Source organism: Pinus tabuliformis, chromosome 6 (assembly GCF_031772625.1).
Source record: "Pinus tabuliformis cultivar Carrire ecotype Pingquan chromosome 6, CPIR1, whole genome shotgun sequence".
Lineage (NCBI taxonomy): Eukaryota > Viridiplantae > Streptophyta > Pinopsida > Pinales > Pinaceae > Pinus > Pinus tabuliformis.
The window spans coordinates 782,965,359-782,988,752 of NC_142292.1; positions in this window are offsets into that span (position 1 = coordinate 782,965,359).

Below are 23,394 nucleotides of genomic sequence, written 5' to 3' on the forward strand. Positions count from 1 at the left end.
CCCACTAATATCGTCCATTATGGATGCACTACTTAACTGCCCTGATTTTCATCCTCTATTCAAAATTTCAAACTTTAGCATATTTGTTCTTCTGCCATTGAAACACATTTCTAGAGATATTCTCTATATTGACTACTCATTAATCTGTTCAATCCCATGATTGGAGCCCACTCTCTATATGCCATAAAGAACATGTTCTATCTTCTTTTAAATCTTTTCTTCTATTTTCATAAATGAATCTAGGTGTTGCTTCACATGCCATTCATTTCTATGATTGACATTTGGAGTGTTTGTCGATCTTGATTCCTTATCTTTCATTATGTGTTTGGCCCTAGAAACTACCATCTTTCTTATCTCCCAGAACAAACTACACTATGAAATGCACAACCTATGCATTTACAAAGGATATGTGAGGTCAACATTTGTTGTATTTTTATATGTATCTTGTATAGACCTTGTTTTTACACAATTTTATGAAATAAAATTTAGAATTACTAGGAACTGGATTTCTTATAGTCAACTTACTTGAGAAAGTTGCCTTTTCATCCTTATGGTCTAGGGATTTTGTGAATGTCATTTGTTTTTTATCTTTATTATAGTTGCATGGTTTTCCTTTGCCATTTGGGTTAGCACCTTATTTGGCGTGTCAAATCACCCACTATGTAATGAGCACCATAATGTGTGTTGCAAAAGATGGAGATGATCTTGAACCTAATTCTATTCCAACATTTACAGAGTATTACATTGAGAAGCTTAGAGCTACTACAAATTACTTCAATTTCGATAATATTGTGTTTGAAAGTGGAGAGAAGGCTCCCAATGTTTTCTATAAGGGAAGAATGGATAACAATCGGTGGATTGCAGTGAAAAGGTTTCCCAAAGTAGCTTGGCTTGATGCCATGCAGTTTGTGGTATATTCTTTTCCTTATGCTGAATTATTTGGTCTTGATTTTCAGATGGTTTGATGTATTATGTTCTCATTGGGAATTGTATTATTGAGATGTTGTGTCCTTTTTAGGTTTATATTAGTGGGTGGGTTGCATGTGCACACAATGTTAACCAATCTATTCAATTTAAAATATTCAACCCTTTCTCTAAAGTACAATTATAAATTCATTCAATCATTCATTTGTTAGGAAACTATGTATATATGTTGCAACTTTTTTTTTTCTCATTTATTTCTTGCTAAATATAGGATGAAGCTTGGGGAGTTGGGTAGTTGTGGCATGAGAGATTGGTCAATTTAATAGGGTGTTGTTGTGAAGGACATGAATGGATTTTAGTTGCAGAGTACATGCCTAATGCCACACTTGTAAAACACCTTTTTCACTATAAGTTCTTAGTATCATTTGGTATACATATTGACACAACAATATTAGAAAAAACATTAAAATTGTTTACACTGAATTATTCCTGAAAAAGAATATGCTCCATACATTTTTTAGGCTCTCAAACTTTTGCCAGTTTCTATTGCACTTTAGTTTTTCAGGAATAAGCATTGTAAATGAGTTCTGAATTTTCAGAAAAATGTGACATTAATTGCATTATATTGTTGAGATAATCCTTCTTTCATAAATTTGACTATTCTCAAGGAATATCCACAAGTATGGATTATAGGTAAGAAAGTTTCCTAGCACGTAAAAAGAAAGGCTCTCACTTCAAGGATTGGAATTGAACAAGAATAAGGAAACTATGATTAAGAAGTAAGGTTATAGATATAAACATAGGTACATACCTAAGATGTTAATGCATTCTCAATGTAACTAATATTCACATCAAGTTTTGTTACACTTTTTTTTTTAAAACCCAATAGAGACTCCATCTAAAGTATTGTTTACTAATGGAATCATGTCTAAATTATTTGGAAAAAACCTCATGTATAAATGGGTTTTGATTTCAGAGGTTCTATTGGCTCTTTCAAGTGAGGAACTTCTAGGAAATGGTATAACTTTAGGCTTTCCAAGAATATTTTTTTGCATCCTCCTGGCCTCACATGTAATTATAAACATAACAAACTAAATTGCAATGTATAGCCTCAAAAAAATTCCATGTGGTGTGACAAACCCTCTTGAGACTGGAAACAAGGCTAACAATTGATTTAAGAATGTAATTTAGAAATGTTTCTATCCTTAAAGGAACATCAAATGGTAATGTTTGAATTTCTTCTTGAAGTATTTGCAACGTCCTATTCTTAACTCCTCCAAATATTAATATGAACCTATTATAAAGGTTTTCCTTGTTAAACACTGAACAATTGAATACTTTGACTCTTTGATTGAGGATTTTGATTGCAATGAATATGTTTTTTTTTGTTTTCATGCTTATATTTTTCTTCCATCCTCAAAGCAGTCCCATTGTAAACTTTTTCCTATTGGAATGCAACGTTTTTCCATGTTCATCGTTTATGTTGTCCAACTATGAACTCAAGGTGATTCTCTTTATTATTGAATTCAACATATGATCCTCTTCTTTACAATTTTCTCGTGCATATTGTTATATTTTTGTCTCTCTTTTGTAACCATTTTCCATAGCATAGCTTATGTCTTAAACTATTTTGCATTGCTCAACACATAACCTAATATACTTTATCTCTAAAACAACGACCATGGTCATCCTTTATGTTGACCAACTACGCACTCAAAGTGAAATCCTGTTTTATTGAAAAATTGTTTTAGTATATAAGGTATCTTTGCTAATTTCTTCATCCTCTTCTTCATTGTTTTCTAGTGCATTTTTTTACCCATTGATATCTCTTTTGTAATCATGGTCCATAACATAACTCCATATTTGAGACTATTTTATATCATTTTCCACATCAACTTCAATAATATATATAGATATCTTTTTTTCTCCCTCTTTTAACCTAGGAAAGAATAACACGTCTTACTAAGTTCCATGATCGGTCATAAGTCCCTAATTTTCTTTTGAAGAACAATAATTTTTTGTAAGGGCTTAATCAAAACCAAAATTCTAAAAGTGCACTTGTATTTCATATTTTGTCTTCCCATGTTGTCTATTATTCCATGATATGTGGTCACTGGTGCTCGATACAGTTTTATGTTTGTAGCCTCTATTTTTTATCAATAGTGCAGTCATGAAGTGAATGGAAATTGTGCTAATTCATGTCATAGCTTGAATGAACAAAAACAAAATTTTGTTTTCCTTTTGGAAATATGAATTTAGTCAATGCAAAAAATAACACATTGCACACAAAAAAGGTGGTGTATCAGGCACCCTACCTATGCTTTCAATGCATCCATATCTTTGTGAAGGACGAATCTCATAGTTGCTACTGAAGGCCACTCATAAAATCTAGTGGGACTATAGTAGAAATAGTTAAAATTATGACATCAGATAAGATGTGGTATGAAACATAGATGCACATGTGAGATGAGAGTAAATGGGGTTGAAAAAGACAATAACAAAAATCAACAATGGTTTACATATAAAAATACACTTTGATTAATTAAATATAAAATCAAAGCATAGGAATAAAGAGGAAACTCTTGAAAAACACATAATTACTTATCAAACATTCATCTTCCCTTTCCTGATAAGAACGTGATTATGAAAATATCTAGCTATATGTCTTGGCAAGTTGAAAATTTTGGGTTCACAACTCAAATGTAGTCTATTCTAAAACCAATTACTTTTTCTTGTCATTCATAATCATGGTTTGATTTATCACCTTATAGTTTAAAAACTTCATCACAGATAAAATGAATTAGATCACCACGCACCTTAAATTGAGCATTTCTCTTCTAGAACGAGCAATTACCTTCTAAAAGTGAGCTTGAGAAAATCCTAAATATATATCTTCTTGTTACTCATTCCATTGCCTTATATATGTTCCTTATCTCCATAAGTAATTTTAACATTTCTATGAGGGGTTCGAATGTTTTTTTGGTCTTTTTTCAATGCCTTGTAGAAATAATTCCCTACAACTTTCCTGGAAGTGTTTTTTTTTGCAATATAATTTTTGAAATTTTAGAAAAATTCCACTCTTTCCTTTCTATGCTCCTTCAGAATGATAATTTATCCTCCAAATTTCGTTTCCATGTTATGTAAGTATGGCAAAACATAGCATTTTTTATTAGTATGTGAGAGAAATCCTTTTGATGAGTATGTGGGAAGCAAAAAAATATTGTATTGAGAGTTAGGCATATGCATCTGAACCTTTTTTCTGCACTAAGTCAAGTTCTACCTATTCCATGATCAATATGTGATGTCCATCTTAGGGGTTCCCTAACTCGCTAAAAATAGAAGTAGGGATAATATAAAATATGGTAAACAATTTAGAGATAAGGTTAGTCTATTCTAGGTTGAGCTATTTTTGGTTGACGGTGAGTTCGCATGGACATAAGCTAGTTTTGAAAAAAATCGTAGTATAAATATGTGTACCTACACATTATGATATTATGACTTTAGGGGAAGTTTCTTGTCATACAGTGCAAGTATGCTCCGAAACACCAACGTTCAACTCTATCAAAGAGGTTATGAATTATCCTTTATTTCTCCCTTTGTGTTTTTTTTCATTGGTTCATGAGTGAATCTTTGTGGCAACTTGTGGGACATGGTAAGGCCTTCTTGCATTCCCTTCCACTAATTGAAAGTTATTAGTCCCTATGAAAATTCTTTCTATACATTATAATTTAGATATTTAGATTTCAAGCTTACTATATTGAGAGGGTTCTACTAAGAGAGTTCAAATACATATGTTATCAATGTTATATTTTGTGAATGAGTAATAGATTATGTTGAGAATTGAGTAATTTGGGGCCACATGCTAGCTTATGATGTATCCTTGTCTATCATAGCCAAAAATGGTTAACACATCAACATAAAATCCAAGCCATAGATAATTGCGTTTTTCATATATAACTAATTTGATATTGATTTGAAGTTGAACTATAAGCTTATTATTGGAAGACGAAATTATGCTTGGTGAAGGGGGATGAGTTCACTATTAAAAGTTAGAGTGACACCTTCTTTTCCAAAAGAAATACATTTGCTATAAATAAAATAGTTCTACAGAGTTTTGTTTTGTGTTGTCAGATAAGCTAATCACTTTCCAATACCACACCCTTCCATCAAAGCCTACCAACAAAGAGAGATGAAAAATTTGTTGAGGCTTATACCAAATAATACTGAGAAACCTCTCCATTTTTAAGAAAACCATTGTCATGCCAAAGGACGGTAGTTGTTACTTATTTTCTAAACTTTTTTTAAGTAACATCCACCACAAAAAAAGATATTTAAGCCATTTATGTTTCCATGTGGAATGAAATATGCCTACATTAAGCATCATAGGATCAACATTTTTATTAATATATTTGTTAATTGTGGTCGGTATCTCCTTCTCATTGCCAAAAATCCATTTCAAATCCATCTAGAATTAATAGTAAATATTTCTGTCGTTCTCACCCTCTTGAAGTGAGGTACCTTCACATGAGTGTGAAATTGGGGAAGGTATTAAAAGTGATGGTTGTGCTTGCTTTGGATTAGATGAAAGTGCGAAGAAATTAGATAAAAGAGTAGAGGAAGAGTTTTTGGGTTAGAGCATGGATGCTTTACCGAATCTGAAGAGTCAAACAAAGTCTATTATATAAATACAAAGATAGAAAAATGATGATGAAGATGTTGAGGATGCAATATTTAAGTGAACTCAGGCATGGTACCCTTTGACCGATTTGTCACTTGATGAAATGAAGACATTTCTTCAGGAATCATATGAAGATGACTATTTTCAAAATGTTGATGGCGAACAATAATACATGAAATTATTAGCTGTTGTGATGGGAAATTCAAAGGTAAATGATCAAGTGGCACACAATAAGAAAGAGGAGGATGATGATAATGAGGATAATGATGCAACCTTTGAGATTGAAATTGAGAAGACATTGGAAAGTGATGATGAAACATGTTTAAGAAATGACATGGAAAGAAAACATCGAGAGACTTTTTGAAGGCCAAAGATGAGAAAAAAGAGTCATCAAAGAACTTCCTTCCAAACTAAATATTGGCTTCTCAGGCTTCAAAAGACACCACTTTGTTCTTTTCTTCCTTATACAACAAATTCAAAGACACGATACTGTTATGCAAAAGGAAAAATTATCATATCTGACCAAGCATCCTATGATGGCTTTCACATTGGGAAACAAAACCTTATAAATGGATTTACGTACAATTAGATTGGGAAACTACACTATTTGATCTATGAGCATGTTAAACTCCTTATTTAAGTTTTCTCTCTCTATATTTTGGAACCTCCTCCATAGAATATTTCTCAAGAGGATCGAAAGATGATTGATTTTGTTGATAAACATAACCAAGTATTGTCATAGAAGAAAACTCCATTTCCATATTTTTCTTTTTTTCCATCCATATGTTCATCACATAATATTAGAGAATATCTAATTGCATCTAATGCCAATGTTTTCAGATCCTTTTATTGAGATAAATCATCCTCTAGAAACTTATGAAGCTCAAAATACATGTCAGAATACAAAATCCTCTCATCCAAGCAATAGAGTAACTACTTCGTCTCTTATGAATGATGTAAGCTTCCAATATTCCTATAGAGTGATTGTTCCTAGAAATTTCTCTTAAAATCCTGGCATAACTAGAGGAAATTTCGTTGTAAATTTTATGGAGTTAGGATGGGATCCTATGATTTTTGGGCCAATATGGTCAGTACTAGATGAAAATCCAGTTGACCTTTTCAAATATTTCTTAACCGATGTTGCAAATAGTATTCAAATCAAATTCAAACTCTTCTTTTGAAACTACATGAAAAATACCATGCAAATATAGTCCTTTGTTATAGATATTTATCATACCATGTTTTTTGATAGAGGAAAACCCTGCTTTCACCCACAGTATGCATATGATATGCATATATCTGTCTTGCCCCAGGAATTTATATGATCTACCGGGTCAAATCTTCTAAGATAATGGTTAAGGCCCCTTTTATTAAAACTCTACAGAATAATTTATGATGAACCACAGTCTAGACCTTAATCAATCCTTTCATCATCGAGACTTAATCACCTTCATAAACCTTCATTAAACTTTATGTCCGCACATATAAACCAAATCCCACCCTTGTACTTTGGTTATATTTGGACTTTCCACATAAAACCATCTATCGACACTTCATTTCTATTATGAATCTTTTATAATAGAAATCACGCAAAACACACATAACCATACCTTTTTCCGCTTATTCCTCATCTCTGCACATTTCACGATGCATGCCTTATCGTTATCGCAATCTTTCTAACACGCCTCCTAAGATTCATTTCGCATCTGGAATACGATAACACAACCGGACTTCAATATAATATAAATTGCATTCATACCTTATCGGGTCCGCTCTATTTCACATGTCGCAAATCCTCTCGCCCGATCAATACCGCTCATCGCAATGTCGCATATCACAAGGGTTAAGGGTCACGATACATCTACTATGGAATACTTGCGATGCGATCAAATCTCCGATCGCATCGGAAATCGCAATCGCCCATCGCATTTCACATGTTGCAATACTTGTGGCCCAGGGTTAAGTCCTCCCTTTGGAATATTGTGATGCGAGATTTAACAGCAGTCCTCGACCGTTGATCTGAGCACTCGATCCAACGATTAACAATAAGATCGCATATCACAATCACAAACACTTAAGGCTAGGGTTCATTACTCCTGCGATATGTTGCGATGCGATATTACTTATTCCATTTGCTGCGACTTAATCCTGTCCGTTGATCATAAAGATCCAACGGCTCCTGTGCATCGATTCTTTACTCTTTCATTCTTCTCTTCACTTGGTTTTACGCCATTTCTTCAGTGGTTTCTTTGTGGTTCAGGGTTATTCCAGAGTTCTGATCCTTCCACTATTTTGCTGTGTGACTCCAATGATCCGTTATAAGCCTTCATATCATTCTTTCCCTCTGTGTATTCTGACGAACTCCGCCTCCATACGTATATTATAAAGAATCACTGATACATGCATAATTTTATCCTTCAATACTCAAACCACACACTTATACAATTTCGGAATTGATCTCTGTATATATAAACACACATTTACACAGTTTCTTTATCTTTGGTCCGATCTTCTAATGTCAATGGCCTCTATTACAATCTTCTCGTAAGCTTATAGTCATCCTCTAGTTAGCCTCATTGTCTAACTATCTCACCATCTTCTCCTTGTCTATGCCTTTTAGGCTTACATTTATACAAAAGGATTCTAAAACCAATTCCTGGTTTAGATCCATAAACCTCTCAAAAAAATCCTAAAATCTCTTCCTCATCCCTAAGGATCCTCTCCAATCCACAAAATCATGAACAAACTCCTAATTTGAGTTTTACAATCAATTCTCAATCCCTCAATTCTCTCAACTATCCTAAATCTCTCATATTCTCATACATTCGAGAATATTTACAAATATGTCTCACAATATTCAATTAAATCCTATTCTAGCTTCTCTGATTAAAATCACTCAAAACTCTTAATAATTACATTAATTCAATAATTAGGAAACAAACTTCCTTGAAACACAAGACCCCCTATGTCTACTAAAATACAATGATAATGTTGAGCTAAATGCCTTAAACTCTTTAATGCTTTTGGCAATTATACATGATTACTGGAAGTGGCATGTGGAATTTGTAGAGTACCATAACCAATGTGAATGGGATCCACTCTTTTCTCTTCTAATTTATCCATGTTTACAAGCTCGGAAGTTAGCTAGGGGTGTGGCTTCATCGAGAGCAAGTGTGGTTTCATCCCCTCAACTACCACAAAAATAACAATGCATGGTGCATTGGTGGGAGCATAAAAAAACAATCTCTCGCTCTTGTTCCGAAAGACATTGTAAAAGTTGTGCCAAGGTTTAATCCATTATTTAACACTCCCTTATTTCCTTATGATCCACCACCTATAGATACTATCAATCAGGTACTTTTCATTGATGCAGAAGATGAGTAAGTTGCTAATTTTCATTGCCATGGGTATAACTTAGTTCATTTCCATCCTTTCCTTTATAGTTTCCTATAAAATGTTGAAAGTTTTATTTTACAAATTTTATTAATGCATGATTTTGGCTAAAGTAATATTTTTAATATATGTGTACACAGAAATGTGCATATATATTTTTATGGGCATTTTCCCTTATGCTTGTGTGGATCTTTGAGACAAAATCTATCCTTTAACTCTTAACTTATGCTTCTAGATAAAAATTAGGTTTTTCAGATTGAAGGAAAAACAATTCCTCTCTTGGTTATGTTTTGGAAGTGAAAGCAGTGGGGAAGGTGGTATAGCTTATTTGCAAACTAGAGGAGCTATGATCATTATCCCAATTTAACAGTCACATAAAAATTTCTTTAAACTTGTTAGGGGGAAGTTGAATAATTATAACATAGACAATGTAAGCTCCCCTCCATTTCCACTTTCTTGGATGCCTACTCCCTTTTGAAGGGGATGCCTTATTTTCATTATTTTTACCAATTTCTTTTTCATATTTTCATTATTTTTCCTTCAACATCTTTGATTTTCATCCTTTCTCAGGTTTAGAGTCTAAAACATCTTAATATTTCTGAAAGTGATAAAAATTCATTTATTTCCCAGTATGGCATGTTCTTGGTTTTTCTCCATAAAAAAATTGACTGTTGGAGAAACTATCTGACTACCTATCCAAACCTTCCATCCTTGTTGTACTTATCCTATTTATTTCCTTGAATTTTTTCATCTTGCAACATGCTTTCTATTGCAATAAATTCATTACACTGATAACTCCTTTTTGTGTGGAAAGCATCTTAATCGCCATGGATGTACAACTAGTGAAGAATGGACTTATTTTTTTTTTTTGGACACACAAAGGAGAGGCAAGGCCAAGATGCAACCAATCAATCATGATGTTAGTAGGAGGTTTAATTCCTCAGGACTGTAAGGATCATGGCATATTGGGGCATGCTACCCAACCTCATGCATGGGTAACCATAAGATATTTTTTTTATTCTATAATGCAATTTACTGGCCAATTGTCATACATTTATTATATATTCTCTACTTTAGTTTATATTCCAGTTTTCGTTGTATTTCATTTCTTATACTCTACATTGCATATTATTTCATTTTTAGAAGATTAAATCAGTATTGATGGTAAGAAGTAGGAATTGAAGAAAAAGGAGAACAATAACACTAGAGAAACAAATGCAGAAAGAGAGAGAGAAGAAAACCGGTCTAGTGATACCCAGTTGATAGTGTTGGATACCACCAACATACAAGGGGTATCCCCGATGTGAAGTCCCAATTACACCTCACACAGTTTGGAGTAGGAGCGACTTTCGAAGTATCGGCCTGACCACCATAACGCAAAAGTTCTTCTTGGTTTCAAAAGATAACATAAGATATTATATACATAAACCTTGAATAAGAAAGTAAGTTGACTTTGTGTAAAACCATTTTCAATGTATAAAATGAGACTTTCGTGAGGGGAGGGACAAAAGTGATCCTCTACAAGGAAAGTAATAGTACTAACCTAAGAGAGACACATGAGAGCATAAAGAGATTCGTTAGAAAAATAGTTCACGTCACGATGCTAAAGAGAATACAATACATATTCAACAAGATGAGTACAAAATCCACCGAAATAGTTCAATTTATCTAGTACATATGAACACAACATATACCATAAACATCCCAAGAATAGTCACAAAACATTAGCGATACATGCATGAAAATGCGTTGGATCATAGAGCTTCAATTAGGTGAAAGATCCAAGTACATAGTTACAATGATGAGACACTAGTCCCAATAGTGGAACATTAAGTCACTTCTTGCTTCTACAAAGAGTATTTTTTATCCTATGCCAATTAGGGAAGCCAAGACTATATCTCCAAATATTAAGCCTCCAAAATCCCCTTCCTTGAGTTATGAGGTTCCTTTTATAACAAAAGGGATAACCTTTCATATCTCCATGAATCTTCAGTTACCCTCATGACTCTTGGACTTCTATGACCTTTATAATTCTATGCAACTCTTGGACTTCTAGATGAATTTTGGACTTCTCCTAAAGACATTATTTCCATATATGACTAAGTGACTCTTCATGTTCTGCATATGACTTTTGGACTTCCACACATCACATTTTGTCCTTTTCTTGAGAATACATCATTACACTCAACATGATGATGTGGCATGGCACATGGACATAAATTGACCACTATGATGATGCTTGTACAAGTTACAACTCGACAATGATGACATGGACTTCATGATTAGGTGGAAATGCCAAGCTATCTTTCTTGTTTCTTCCTCTTGTGTTCTTGATGGTAGATCCGATCTATGCTTCATGTTCATGAAATACCCACTTTTTTTCTTATCTTCACCCTCCAAAAGGTTGTCCATAAATATTGGAATCCTCTTAGTCATCATAAAATGTCATTTCCTATCTCGATCCATTATCTGCTTCATATCTCTATGACAACACTCTTTTGTTCTTTTTCTTTCCATGTGTTTTTTCATGCTTTCAACTTGCTATCTACTCTTGAGCATCACCTTGTCATGCTTATAAGGTATTCATGCTAATGAAAATCCTTCATGACGAGGCATGATTAACCTTAAAACATCTATTGTATCACTACTTAGCTTATGGCATGATCTTCTCATGATAGGCCTGTGAGAGGGTTAAAAGAAAAAAGCTTGATTAGGAGGGACAATCAAACTCATCAGGATCACGAGAATCCTTCGAGGTGAACTTGTGTGCTTAAGGAAAAGAGAGAGAACATCAAGGGGAACAAGGGTGCACTCTAAAGAGATGAAAGAGTGAGGCTTAAGGCCTTTGTGCCTTCAAGGCGTTATCATGTGCTAAAAGATACTAAGAGGGTGCAAGGGCGCACTCCGAAGAGACAAAGGAGTGAAGCTTCAGGCCTTCAGGCCTTTAGGGTGCGCTCATGTGCTCAAGGACAAGGAGGGTCCACTGGTGCATGCCGCGGAGATGAAGGGAAACATTCAAGATTTCGAGGTGCACTCATGTGATCAAGGAGGGTCTAAGGGTGCATGCCGAAGAGATGAAGGAGAAAAATTAAAGCCTTCAAGATGCATTCATGCGCTCAAAGAGGGTGCAATTATTTGTGTCGAAGGAGTGTGCTCAAGTGAAGGCTTCAGGCTTTGTGACTATGCCATGTGACCAAATGGAAGGATGAATCTTTGTGCTTCTTGGTTGCACCATGCGCTCTAGGGATTTTCGCTTCATGAGTGTGCCATGCTCTCTAAGAGAAGAATGATTTTTCATGCTTCATGAGTGCGCCATGCGCTCAAGGAGGGTGCATTTCTTCGAGTTGAAGGAGTGTGCTCATAGTACCAAAGTGCGCTCATTCTCTTAGAATGTGCTTTTGAGGGCAAGAAGGTCCTTTTTATCTAGAGTGAAATTTTTATAAAATAGAAGGTCCTTGTTCTTTTGGAGTGCACTTTTTGGCTGAGGGAGGCAACAAAAGGTTATATGAATTTTCTGTAGAAGTACTAGTGCATTGTGAGAGGGAGGATACCTTATAAAAGCCTTAGTGAAAAAGTATGGAAGGAAAATATATTTCAATGGGGCTCATGAATAGGCTATGTTAATTACCTAGTAAGAAGGTTAACACTTCTACAACTTGCGCTAAACAAGAGGACCAAGAAGAGCTCTCGAAATGGCTAAGTGTGGGACTATCAAAGTAGGATGAAGAAATGCATCATAACACGTCTCAAAAATGGACGACACACATAAATGGCATTAATAAAATCCAATGGAATGTACATGACTCATGAACAATAGTCACACATTAAAACAACAAAAAAGTGACACCTATTTCTAAGTGCAACTGTTGAAACTACACATTACAACACTTAGAACACAAGTTATGACAAAAGTGTCGACTGAGAAAAAAAAGGTACGATAAGTGTATGATGCATATTCTAATGATATATAAGATTGTGTAATGCAGAAGGGTGTACAAAGGTGTGACACATGCAAGAGTGAAAATCACAAAAGCGACACCTGTGACATGAGGAAAACCTAAGATGACACTTGCAAAATTCAAACTAATTTGAAAGTGATACATGGAAGAGTGAATAGAACATGAAAATTCCACTTATTAAAGTGAAAACAAGAAAAAGAGATAATTGAAAATGTGAAAGAGACACTCGTGAAAGCAAAAGTGCATAAAGACGGTAATTGAGAAAACTCACTGAAGTATAAGTACAATCACAACCAAAGTGAGGGGGATTGTTAATGAAAGTGCACATTGACTGTAAACATGAGTTGAACATCACACATCATTGTCTTGATGGATGGTGCTATTCCTATTCAAGCTTGCATAAAGGAGGTGTGCTTATAGACTCATCGAAGATTGAGCATGTGTGTGTGCAAGTGACTTGACAGTTTAAAACTAGGAAGAAGACTTAAAAGTTTTTCGAAACATAAAACAACCATGGAGAAACCATAAAAAAATATCGTAATATCCGCAATAGGCTCCGAAATTCAGGTGTGAGCAAAATTTTGGAGGGTGTTGATCGCAACGATAACACTTGGAGGCACACTGGTAGAACTCTAGCTTCTCTGTTTAGGTTTAATTCTCTAAGTGCAAGGTCTCAGTATTTCAGGAAGTATTGATTCATCTTACAAATTATCTTGGGCTCCCTACTTAACTTGGTTAGAGATTCAGAGCCCTCCATTCCCTCACTCGGTTAAAACGCACAAAAGATATGCCACGTTGCAATTGTTTCAATCTAGGAAAGGATAATATGTGCAATGAGTTTAAGATATTCAGAATATGAGTTTCATATTTGGTATTGCTCCACTTCCAGCAGGCTTAGACAGTACCCAGTGGAGTCACTACAAGAGAAAAAGAATTGCTTCACTACCAGTGAACCTGGATAGTACCCTAGTGAAGTCACTTGTTTCACCTCTCTACATTAGAAGAATTTCTCTTCTTTCACCCTTTATTTATTTCTTTAATAAGACTATGCTTCAGCACTTATTATTTTCAATTGGTGGAAGAGGGATCCCAACTTATTAAGAGAAGAGGTTTCCCCTTTAGAGAAGTATTTATATCACCTTTACTATTTGTTTTCTCACTAATTTATTTTTCCCTCATCCTTTCTCTACTTGACTGGATCAACAAGAAAAGCACTATTTTACTTACAATACCAAGTTGAGGAATGAGCATCTTATAATAGATACAAGATTTATAGTTCACAAAAGGATTCCTGTTCGAGTGGATCATATTTTCCATTAAGACATCACTGACTTTAAAGATATGTAAACCTAATATAGAGCTTAGTTAACAGATTAGCAAAGCATTGTTCCTTATCACGATTTCTCTTTTGAAGTTTTTCCACTTGTTTTTGAGCCAAACAGGAGCATCTTTTCATACAAAGTTTTACTAAAAAAACAAAAGGAAGTGTTGTAGTGACTACAACCACCCTCCAAAATTTTTCCTTAGCCTGTTTTGGAGCCTCCCTACCAACGTTAAACAACACTTTGTCTTGCTTCTTCAAGTACTCAAGCTTCAGTGTTTTCCTCGCACAAAGGCAGCATGTCGATCATAGTTGATCCATTCTCCTCACAGGATGCTCACCCGGACTTGGTCCAATTGCAAGATGAGCAGCTTCCCCTTGAAAATTGTACATTTTTGGAGGGAAACCAGCCTTCCCTCCAGGAATTGCGCAATCATCTTTGATAGCCTGCTGGGCTCCATGATTGCGCAATCCTACCAGCCAACCCTCCCAGCAGGATTTGCACAAATTTCCCTAGCAAGGCTGCTCAGCCCAAAATTTGTGCAAATCTGGGTAGCAGTCAGCTACTCTGCCTAGAAATTGCGCAAATCTCCTGGGCAGCTAGCCCAGCTCCCAGCTAGAAATGCACATTATTCTCCAGCGGTTAAACAGTCTATTGCATGTGTAGTTGAGTTGGCCGGTTCCCTCTGGGACTGAGCAAAACAGACTTGCATGCATGGGTTTCTTCTCCCAAGATAACATGCAAAGGCATCCCTTGTTTCAGGGATCTATGTTTAGCAGTTGGAGGTTACATGCAAGGAGCATTCCGAAACCTCCCACCAAGTGTCGCTTCCCCTAGATTCATGACATGCGCGTCACAACCTTGATGTTATCAAAACTTATCAAACGGACGCTGCAGGGCTCATTCCTCACATCAACCTTGCTTCTCTCATATCCCACATCACATCTAGGAGCAGTCGGCACATTCAGCTCAGCTGTTTTGGGGTAAGCTCGCTTCCCATGCCTTGTGCTGTATTTCTGTCGCTTTTTGTGTTTTCACTTGTGGGAGTATTTTTTTCTTGATTTCTTTGAGTGCTTACTATCGTTTACATATATACTAGCTTGTCCTAGCTCTATTTCATTTTTCGTTGCTATCTCACTATTGTCGCATGCATGAAACTGTTTTTCACAGACGTTTGCCTGACCGATGAACTGCCTCACCCACATGCATGTTGATTTGTTTGATGAATCTTTCATTCATGTTTTGCATGCACTGTCAATGACTTCTACTATCACTTAGTTTCGCCATGCATTCACTGACTTACTTGCTTTCAGTCGCCCGTCAACAAGTTGGGCCAACCTTGGCCCGGGCTCTGCCTTCACCAAGGTTGTATTGCGCAATCTGGGAAAGGAAGGCTCACCTTCCTCTACAGATTTGTACATTCCTACCCAGCACTAGCCTCGACTAGGATTGTTTTGTGCATTTATGGAGCACAGTGGATGCTTGGCCCAAGAAATTGCGCAAATCTGTCACTAGGCCAACAGTCCTTCCTAGCTAGAATTGCGCATTGTGCAATCCCAGCATTCAGCAGCCAGATTGGACTGTGCATTGTGCAATTCCAGCAGCCAGTCAGTCTCCCAGCAGCCTAAATTTCGCCTTGTGTAGTCTTGGCAGTGGGTCTCTCGACCTCTCGGCCGAAATTGCGCAACCTTCATGATCATGCACCTAGGTATTTTGCAAGTCAGTTCTCATGTTCATTTTGGTTTTCCACTGACATATTGCTTGCCATGAGTGTTGCCATGTCTCCAGGTATCCTAGGTGTTCATCTGCCTCTCAACATTATAGGTACAATGGTTTCCAAGAGAGCAGAGATGAGGACACCGTTCAGGGCACACTTGGGGATGCAGTGGATCAAGTGTCCATGGACTTGTCTACGCATGAAGACATCAAGTTGTTCGTAGACAAGGACATCAAGATATGACAGCAGCAACATCACAACGAGCAGCACCATGAAAAACAGCTGAAGATAACATACCAAACGCAACGAATGCAAGAGGAGGGTTGTTGACAACATGAAGGCAGAACAAGGTTGCAAGCTCAAGCAAGTCCATTGATGATGAAAGAAACTTTGGTGACTTCAGCCATGAGGTGATGACACGACATGAAGATCGTGCAAAGGCGTAATATGGAATAAAGTAGGAGTTGCATGTGCCAAAGAAACAATTCAAGAAGAACACGAAGCTGCATAGACAGTTGAGTTGCAACAGGAACAGGAACAACAATGGGTGCAACATGCACTCACAGATGAAATTGCGCCCGTACAAGTTAAGAATCCATCCCAGCAGCTGACATGGAGTAGACATGGTGAGTAGTGTTGTTGATCACATGCAAGAGATTGAGTAGCATGCATGTCGTTGAGTGCACACATGCAATCCAACCTATTCAACACACTCACCAAGGCGAAGACAAGAAGCAAGTCCAACTGGGGCTGAACATGTACTTCGACAAGTTGATGCGCATGACCACCAGCACACACTTGAAGACCAACATGGACACTATGCATCGATGTGTTATCGGTTCATCCACACCCAAGAAGACCATGTGCATGTTAGCAGACGAGTTGGATGAAGGGCCCAAACCAATGCACCAGTTGCAACGGAGGCAAGAGTTCTCTTCAGCAAGATGTCACCATGAGGTGCATGCACACCATCATAGACAACCAAGCTTGGCATCAGCTCACCACCTTCACCATCACAAGCATGTCAAAGAGTTGGTCTCACCATAGCGGACCGAGTGTCAGTGATGTCTTGCTTGGCTTGCTCAAGCCATGTTGTCTCACATGAGTACATGTGAATTGTAATGTTGAGTTATGTCAAGTGTAAGTCAAGTGTCAATAGTTGGATGTTACAGTCATAGAGTAGGTGAAGAGTCATGAGGGTAGTTGAACTGTCACAAAGGGGAATGTCAAGGGTCATCCCACCCTTTGCTATAAATAGTCCCTCATAACTCATTGTATAGATTTTTTGGTCAGCCAAATTTCTACTAAGACTATTCTGAAGAAGGCTTGGATAGTATTGTAACGCGCCTTGGCTTCTCCACTGCACGAAGCTAGTACATCTCTTTGGAGGAGTAGGAGGATGTGGCTGTAGCGTTCCACTATTGGGGCTAGAAGGTTTACATGGATGTATTGTATGATTGTGACTTACACTTCTTTATATAATAAGCGCCAGCACATTTTCATGCATATGCTGTTATTGTAGTTGGATTGCTCTGGTTGCTTTAATGGTATGTGTTGTTTAAATTATGTACTTGTGTATGAACCGATTCACATGCAATTATATGAATCTTGTTGTTAATGTGTTGCATATGTTGTTAATGGTGTCACCGTCTGTGTCGACTTCTCTGCCGGACATCAAACATACCTTTCACTTGAACCTTGCTATAATAACCGTCACACTTGTCTCGGACTGATCCATGAGTGTTGTACGTGTTATCTTACCATGTATGATGTGACTGCCGCATCCGAGTGGATTGCACACTTGAAGTTGTGCATGTCCTTTGTGTTGTGAGTTCCTAGCCGAGTTGGGACTGATCCCTTTCAACTTGGAACTCACCTTCACCCCCTTCCCCTTTCGAAGTGTTGGAACCTCTCATACACCTTCCTTGACTCTCTGCATCAGTCAAACCCTTGCTGCTGACAGAGTTATTTTACTTGCCTCTATGCAACGTTGTGGTCAAGGAATTACCTTACAACCCACTTTTTGGATTCCTACACCAAATGGTCTGAGGTCTATTTGGGACTTCTTACCGGGGAGATCCCCTTGACATGTTGGTAGGTCCAACACTGTCAACATTTATGGTGCTAGAAGGAGGGCCTAATGACAAGCTATGTCCTCTCATCCAGTTTTGAACCTTTGCATATCTTTCATGGAGTCTTGCACTCTTCTTCCCCCGAGGTGTTTTTCGAATCGTGAAGATGTCTCCATCTCGGGGAAGCTTTTCGATCTCTTGTCCACTCACACGTATGATGGTGAAGGAAAAGTGGCCTGGCCTGAGCACTTACTTAACTTTCTTTCCATGATTCATGAGGAAGATGAGTTTTCTGACGAACAGGTTGGTTTGCTTCTTGCATACACACTTCGCGAATCTCCATTTCGTTGGGTGCTCAGCCTACCGGCTGACACCGTGCACTCATTTGATCAATTTTGTGATCTTATTGAAGACACATTCTATCATTTTAATCCAGACCATCTTGACTGGAAACTGTTACAGCAACAGAGAGCTTCGCATGAATCCGTTATTGATTTTTGGCAGCGCTTCCGTGACTTGCAGTTTCAATATCCAAGGAGCCAGATGGAATTTTCTTATCTTTGGGACTGGTTCGAGTACTACCTTAAGAAATCTGCCTGTCCCAAGAGAAAGTTTGAGATCAAGCCTTGCTCAACATTCTTCGTTGATGAAGCTGCACAATCTCATGTGGAAGCGGGCAGTGTCTAACCTAACTGTTCGCCTTCTTCTTATTCAACAACTCCATCACTGCCCAGTGATGTTGAGGATCATGCTCACACACATGTTCATCCTTCACACCCTCCCAACATCACTTCACTCAATTTTCGTACAAATTTGGTTGTGAGTCCTTCGAGTCCTCATATCCATTATTTTCTATAACCTCCGTCTTCGCACCCAGGTGTTCCTCCGGATGATGTTGTCTTGTGTTCGTCCATTCCGGACTCTTCACTTCTTGTGAATGAAGAACAACCCATTGATGGAGTTGGTGTTGCACAACCAACATGCGTTGTCATTATTGAAGAGTATGAGTGGGAGCTTGAGCATGAACACTTGGCGAAGGATGACTCCCTTCCGTCCGAGCCCCCTCCATTCTTTCCTAACATCGTTGGTGAACCTGCCATCCATGATTTCGCATGTGTGTCTTCATCCACGGATGCACCCATTATTGATCTTTCGCAGGACACATCGTATGTTAGCCCATCATCCAACAATGGAGAGGACCAATCATTCATTGGAAATCCACTTGATATTTCATCTGCTTTTTTCGGAAACGTAGAGGGTGAACATCCTTCCTCCTCATCTACCCCTCTGTGTGATTCATCAAACCATGAGGATGCCGACCAACATCCTAAATTTTCTGATCTTGGTTGTCATGATCTCTTCACCTCATCATCCGATCATGATGTTGATTCACTCATTGTTAATCCGTCTAAGCCACTAGTCTATGAATATCCATCTGTCAATGAAGTCGAAACTCCATAGACCATTGAGGCACTTAAGCCCAAGATGATGGTTATGTCAGGCCCTCGCTATCCGAGGTTGGTTTCACTTCCGATCAGGAAATTGTTCAAACACTCAAGGCTCCTCATCACTCATCTGTATTCACTCAAGATCAATCTAACACTCATATTTTACTTCCTCCACTCGAACTACACGATCCCATTATTCATGCATTGAAGGAGTCTTACAGTGAAAGCACTCATGTGCGATGCAAGTTATCTATGTTTCTTTCCTTTTCTTGCATGCCACAGTCAGGAGTGTGCTTATGCTTCAAAGTTGCACGTAGTGTCACACAGCACCATGATAAGTTCGCAGACTGCTCGTCATCCACATGCACTCACTTATGTCCCATGGGCACTTTGAATCATGAAGTGTGGTTGTCTTCATTGTTACATCTTTCTTGCTTGTTGATCCGCACAACTGAGTTTCTTGCAGACCAAGCCTTCACCAACATGGGTCTACCAATGCACCGGTGGCTGCATTGGAAGTATCACTTCACGTGATCAGGTCCATGTACTGTTAGTGTAGGAGTAGGAGTAGTGTTTTCTTTTAGTTGTTTGCTTGCATGCTTGTTTTCTTACGTGATTTGTTTGCTTGTTTGTTTGTTTTCTTATTTTTTTACTTGCTTCGCTTTCATTTTTTCTTCTTCTCTTGCTTTTCTTTGTTGATTGTTAGTTCGTTCACTTGTTTCATTCATAGGTTAGTTTTGCATGAAACCATGTATGACTCTTGAAGCGAGCTAGTAAAGTACAAGAGGGCTTGTACAACTATCACTACTTGGTTATCTATCATCTTGCCTATGTATGATGAGCTTGTTACTTTTAGTCCATGATACGTCGAAGGAAAATACATACTATTCGAAGTGAACCTTGGTGTAAACACAACGCTTGCGTGCTAACTAATGTCACCTTCTCTAGTCGATTGTTTTTGGGTTAACCCTTGTCAACTCAGTCAAGTAGAGTAAGGTAAGGGGGGAAATCTTAACAGGCACGTCAGAGATACAATAAACTAGTTCTTTGTTGGAACAACCTCTTCTTCTCTCAATAAGTTGGGATCCCTCTTCCACCTCTGAAATGAATAAGTGTTATGCACAGTGAAAAATGAAAAAATGAAAGGTCAAAAATTCAAAATTCAAAATGAATAAGTCAAAAGAAGAGAAAGGCTTCTTGCACAGGGAGGTGATGTAACTAACTTCACTGGGGTACTAACTAGGCTCGCTGGCAGCGAAGCCATGCTTGTGTTCCTATGTGACTCCACCGGGGTACTATCTAGGCCTGCTGGTAGAGGAGCAACACCAGAGATGAAACTATGACTCTGACGACTATACTGCTTGTGCACCTATATACCCCTCAACCCCAATCGAAACAATTGTGTTTCCTTGGCTGGGAATGTGTGTCGATCAACCAAAGGCTTGGCAGATGCAACATCTTACAATCAAGTTAGTGTGAAACCAAGATGAGCTAAAAAATGAACAATACTTCCGGAGGTGTTAGACTTGATTTTCACAAACAAGGTCCATTCAGAGAGCTATATTTCTACCTGTGTCTCACCAAGTGTTGTAGCGACTACAACCACCCTCCAAAAATTTTCCTTAGCCTATTTTGGAGCCTCCCTACCAACCTTACACAACACTTTTTCTTGCTTCGTCAAGTACTCAAGCTTCATTTTTTTCCTTGCACAAAGGTAGCCTCTCGATCATAGTTGATCCATTCTCCTCACAGGATGCTCACCCAGACTTGGTCCTGCTACAGGCTGAGCAACTTCCCCTTGAAAATTGTGCATTTCTGGAGGGCAACCATCCTTCCCTCCAGGAATTGCGCAATCCTCTCTGACATCCTACTGGACTCCAGGATTGCACAATCCTGCCAGCCAACCCTCCCAGCAGGATTTGCACAAATTTCCCCAGCAAGGCTTCTCAGCCCAGAATTTGTGCAAATCTAGGTAGCAGTCAGCTGCTCTACCCAGAAATTGTGCAAATCTCATCGAAAGATAGCCCAGCTCCCAGCCAGAAACGCGCATTTCTCTCCAGCAGTCAAGCAGTCTCTTGCATGTGCAACTGAGTTGATCGGTTCCCTCTGGGATTGAGCAAAACAGACTTGCATGCATGGGTTGCTTTTCCCAAGGCATCATGTAAAGGAATCCCTTGTTTCAGGGATCTATGTTTAGCAGTTGGAGGTTACATGCAAGGAGCATTCCGAAACCTCCCACCAAGTGTCGCTTCCCCTAGATTCGTGACATGCACGTCACAACCTCGATGTTATCAAAACTTATCAACCAGACACTACAGGGATCATTCCTCACATAAACCTTGTTGCTCTGACATCCCACATCACATCTAGGAGTAGTTGGCACATTCAACTCAACTTTTTTGGGGTAAGCCCGCTTCCCATGCCTTGTGCTGCATTTCTGTCGCTTTTTGTGTTCTCGCTTGTGGGAGTATTGTATGCTTGATTTCTTCGAGTGCTTGCTGTCATTTACATATATACTAGCTTCTCCTAGCTTTGTTTTAGTTTTCGTTGCTATCTCATTGCTGTCACATGCATGAAACTGTTTTGCATGGATGTTCGCCCGACCGACGAATTACCTCACCCACATGCATGTTGATCTGATTCATGAATATTTCATTCATGTTTTGCATGCACTGTCAATTACTTCTGCTATCACTTAGTGTCTCTATGCATTCACTGACTTACTTGCTTTCAGTCGCCCATTGGCGAGTCAGGCCAACCTTGGCCCGGGCTCTGCCTTCACTAAGGTTGCATTGCACAATCTTGGAAAGGAAGGGTCACCTTCCTCTCCAAATTTGCGCATTCCTGCCTAACACTAGCCTCCAGGACTGTTTTTCGCATTTCTGGAGGAAAGTGGTTGCTTGGCCCAAGAAATTGCGCAAATCTGTCCCTAGGCCAGCAGTCGTTCCCAGCTGGAATTCTGCATTGCGTAATACCAGCAGTTAGCAGCCAGAATGGACTATGCATTGTGCAGTTCTAGCAGTGAGTCAGTTTCCCAACAACCCAGAATATGCCTTGTACAGTCTTGGCAGTCGGTCTCCCGACCTCCCGGCCGAAATTGCGCAACCTTCATGATCATGCACCTAGGTATGTTGCAAGTCAGTTCTCATGTTCATTTTAGTTTTCGACTGACATATTTCTTTCCATGAGTGTTGCCATGTATCCAGGTAGCCCAGGTGTTCATCTACCTCTCAGCAGTACAGGTACAATGGTTTCTAGGAGAGCAGAGACAAAGACCCCGTTTAGAGCACACTTGGGGATGCAGTCGATCAAGTGTCCATGGACTTGTTTACCCATGAAGACATCAAGTTTTTCATAGACAAGGACATCAAGATATGACAGCAACAACATTACAGCGAGAAGCACCATGAACAACATTTGAAGACAACATACCAAATGCAATGAATGCAAGAGGAGGGTTGTTGACAACACAGAGGCAGAACAAGGTTGCAAGCTCAAGCAGGTCCATTGATGATGAAAGAAACTTTGGAGACTCCAGCTATGAAGTGACGGCGTGACATGAAGATCATGCGAAGGAAAAATATGGAACAAAGTAGGAGTTGCATGTGCTGAAGCAACAACTCAGGAAGAACACGAAGCTACACAGACAGATGAGTTGCAACAGAAACAGGAACAATAATGGGCGAAACATGCACTCACGGATGAAATTGCACTTGTACAAGTTAAGAATCCATCCCAGCAGCTGACACAGAGCAGACATGGTGAGCAATGTTGTTGATCGCATGCAAGGGATTCAACAACATGCATGTTGTTGAGTGCATTCATGCAATCCAACCCATTCAACACACTCACCAAGGCGAAGACAATAAGCAACTTCAACT